The 4,435-nt window shown below is 37.0% G+C and overlaps 1 pseudogene; it reads left to right on the plus strand.

Moving 5' to 3' along the window:
* The first annotated feature begins 271 nt into the window (after positions 1–271).
* Positions 272–2,439, plus strand: LOC119540159 (annotated as a pseudogene).
* Positions 2,440–4,435: the final 1,996 nt, after the last annotated feature.

Consider the following 4,435-nt stretch of genomic DNA (forward strand, 5'->3'; position numbering starts at 1 on the left):
TATTTACATATATGTAATGTGGCATGATTATCATTATATTTTGAAATTCTAAATATTAAACTTCCCACAGAGCAAAGAAGACATGTACATAAGTCTTTTACAGCAAGAATAGGGCTAATATAAATGAGGTGAATTTTTTTATCCTGACCAAGATATTTACCTTTCTTAGAACCTGTTTGAGCCAAATGGAACAGTGCGTGTTAACTAAATTCATCTCAGGACACTCAGGAGTTTTCTTCAACACACACAAAAAAGTTCCAGGTTATTGGCAGCTCCCAAGATGGTGTCCATCATGGAAGGGCTGCTCAGCAAATGGACTAATGTGATGAAGGGCTGGCAGTACCATTGGTTCATGTTGGACTACAATGCAAGGCTGCTCCCCTACTACACAAGGTCAAAATGATGAGAGGCTCCCCCAGAGGATGTGTTAGACTCAGAGGAGCTGTGACTGGTATAAATGATGAGAATGACAACACCTTCACAATAACTTTTGATCAGAAAACCTTCCATTTCCAGGCTCAGGATGCTGATGAGTGAGAGAAGTGGATCCATGCCTTAGAAGAAACAATTCTTTGACATACTCTCCAGCTTCAAGGTTTGGATTCAGGATTTGTTCTTAGTGTCCAGGATTTTTATAAGAAACTTACAGAGGCTAATGCTTACCTACAAATCTTGAAAGAGCAATTAAAGCTTTCTGATGACAAACTGCGAAACTGCAAAGATGATGAACAGAGAAAAAAACAAAACTCTCAAAGAGACAACAAATAGCATGGTAGAATCAATTATTTACTGCATTGTGTTTCTCCAGATTGCTAAAATTACTATTAATCCTGTAGATGCAATATATCAATGTAGTCCCTTGGAACTTGTGATCAGCACAATGTCTGCTCAGACAGTCTTACATCCAGAACCTGCTCAGTTGTGTAAGTCAGAGCAGCGCCCATCTTCCCTACCAGTTGGACCTGTCTTAGCTACCCTGGGACATCATCAGACTCCAACACCAAATAGTACAGGCAGTGGGCACTTACCACCTGGTAGCAGTCTAATGTCTCCAAGCCATATCAACTTGTCTCCAAATACAGTTCCAGGGTTCTCTTATTGTAGCAGCGAGGATGAATTCTGTGATGCTGATGAATTCCATCAAAGTGGCTCATCCCCAAAGCGTTTAATAGATTCCTCTGGATCTGCCTCCATTTTGACACATAGCAGCTCAGGAAATAGTCTAAAGTGCCAGATACCACAAAATAACTGAATTCTTCCATCTCCAATGGAACAAGTGATGCTGACATTTTCAATTCACATGATGACAGAGATCACAAAGGGGACACAGGTCAGTGGAAGAGCACAACAGTGTTATCAGGCATCTCTTGTCACACATTAGGTTTAGAATGGCTCTTACTAAGATTGTTCTTCCAACATTTATTATTGAGAGACGATCTCTCCTAGAGATGTATGCAGACTTTTTTGCACATCCCAAACTGTTTGTGAGCTTTAGTGACCAGAAGGATCGCAGGGATCAAATGGTTCAGTTTGTGAAAGGGTACCTCTCAGCCTTTCATGCAGGAAGGAAAGGATCAGTTACCAAAAAGCTACACAACCCTATTTTGGGAAAGATCTTTCAGTGTCATTGGACATTGCCAAATCACGCTGAAGAGAACACAGAGCTATTTTAGGAAGTACCAGTTCCCTGGTTTTCCAAAAAGAGTGTAACATTCATGGCTCAGCAGTTTTCTCGTCATCCACCCATTTCAGCCTTTTGTGTTGAGTGTTTTAACAAGAAGATACTATTCAGTGCTCACATATGGACCAAATCAAAACTCCTTGGAATGTCGATTGGTGAACACAACATAGGGCAGGGCTATGTCTCGTGTCTAGACTATGATGAACATTACACTCTCACATTTCCCAGCAGTTATGGGGATCCATGCTACAGTGCCCTGGGTGAAGCAAGGAGGAGAATGCAATATTAATTGATCCAAAACAGGCTATAGTGCAAATATCGTCTTCCACACAAAACCTGTCTATGGAAGTGAGAAATACAGAATTACTGCTGAGATTTTTTCTCCAAATGACAAGAAAGGTTTTTGCTCAGTTGAAAGGGAATGGAATGGTGTAATGTATGCAACATATGCAACGGGAAAATATAGTCTTTATAGATACTAAGAAGTTGTCTATAATCAAGAAGAAAGTGAGGAAGTTGGAAGATCAGAAGGAATATAAATCCTGCTGCCTTTGGAAGGATGTCACTTTCAACTTAAAAATCAGAGATATTGATGAGGCAACTGAAGCAAAGCACAGACTTGAAGAAAGACAAAGAACAGAAGCCCGAGAAAGGCAGGAGAAGGAAATTCAATGGAAAACAAGGTTATTTCATGAAATAGAGATTGTTGGGTTTATGATGAACCATTACTGAAACATCTTGGAGCTGCCAAGCATTAGGCGTGGAGGTAGGCATAATTAAGCAACAATTTTCCTTTGGGAGAACCTGTTCACTCCCTTCTTACTGCAGTGGTTCCTCTCAGGAATATTGGACTTTCTGATGCAGATGAACAATTAAAGCAAGAAAAGCTTCCCCTTTTCCCTCTTCTTTGGCAGTTATGTTGTTGAGTCCTGAGAAAAACCCCAGGTTTTGAAAACAAGATGTCTGCTCCCCCAAATCTCATGCTTTGAAAGGCATATATAAATCCCAGTCTCAGACTCTGCACTTTAATACTGCTGTTGAGACATATATCTGTTTCCTAGTTCATATACTCTTTGGTTCTATATTTATCTATATCTATAGATATAGATATAAATATATATGCTCACACATATATATACACATATATAATACCTATACACATATATAATATATCTGATGCCAGATTTTGCATAAATACTGTATCTACTGTAACTATTGATTGCTCTAAATTGTTTTAGAAAATTAGTGCAATGTATTAAAATCACGTTAGGAAATTTCATGGTCTCACCTACAAAAACCTTTCTTTTTTGGAATTAAACTATTATTAAATTGTATTAAAAAAAAGATCTGGCTTTATTTTTCTACAAATGTTTGCAAAAAAAAATTAGTTTTAAGATCATTTTATAAACAAAGCAATTTAAAATATCCACTCAGGATAGATATGAGTAGATTAGTACAAAACGGCATATCAATTTTTATATTTATATAATATGGTAATATGCCAGGGTCTACTCAAAACATAGAGATTAGCCAACTTTCTGGCTTTGGACAACCCCAAGCAACAATGAGTCACCACTAGTGTCCTATTCACAGGTTAGACCTTCTTTCCAACCTCCCCCATGTTAGGCCAGGCCTTCCTGATTCACAACCAAGATCCTCTCTAATGCCAAGAACTATTGCCATCTATAAGTCCGACATTTTTTCTCAGGATTTGACTTGGATTGCTTCACATTTGTTGAACTTGTTTTATTGAACCTGGAGGACCACCCTCCCCCACCCCTGATAGGCCTCTTAGCAGGCTGCGTAGTTGGCCTGCACCATTTATAATAATATAATTAGGTAAATTTAAGAAGAATGGCAGATTATCAAAATGAACAATAGTCTTTTGGGAGTTTTTATTGGTTAGAAGATAAAAACTGGGGCATCTACGTATCATAAAGGCAATTCTGAAGTGATCCCTGATGAAAAAAAATCCAACATGTCATTCATAGAATCAGGTGGGTTTTAATTAAAAATAATTTCGAAATTATTGTAAGTCCATGATTGAAATATTTGAAAGTGAGGGTTTGGCTACAAAAATTAAGGCTAGCTGTCGTGACATAGTCTTATGTACTATGTGGAAAAAAAAAAAAAAAAAAACCCACAGCATTCATCAGAACAAAATCATAGTCAACATGTGACAACTATTTGATCATTAATTAAAAGAAAACTCCATATTCCTGAATGAGTGAAATATCATGAACATGTCAATAGTTAACACTTCAAACAGATAAGAGTGCCAAAAAGTATGATCATGTATATGAAAGCAACTCACAGTGCCTGTAAAATGTATAAGCATGCTGTCATATAAGATATTTAAGATTAATACATATTTATATATAGCAGAAAAGTATATATATCAAATTTATATACAAATAATACATAACATATGGCATATAATTAATAAATATATATTAAATACATATATTTCTAATAGTTATTTCCTGCTCTATAATCTTCACACATTGCAACCCACACATGTAAAAAAATATTTCCACAACACATTCAAAATTAACATAGAATCAATGCTGTGGATAATGAAAATAGGCTGGGAGTTTGAGGATTTTCCACCAAATCCTTCCCCATTCTTTACTTCTATTCTTTACTTCAAAGACACAGTTCATTCTACCTACATCCTCTCCCTCCTCATATTTATGCTCTGTCTTCTCTCCTGTTAGAGTGACTTTGATCACACTTACCCTCTTTGGCATGGCC

This window comes from Choloepus didactylus, chromosome 7, assembly GCF_015220235.1.
Source record: "Choloepus didactylus isolate mChoDid1 chromosome 7, mChoDid1.pri, whole genome shotgun sequence".
NCBI lineage: Eukaryota > Metazoa > Chordata > Mammalia > Pilosa > Megalonychidae > Choloepus > Choloepus didactylus.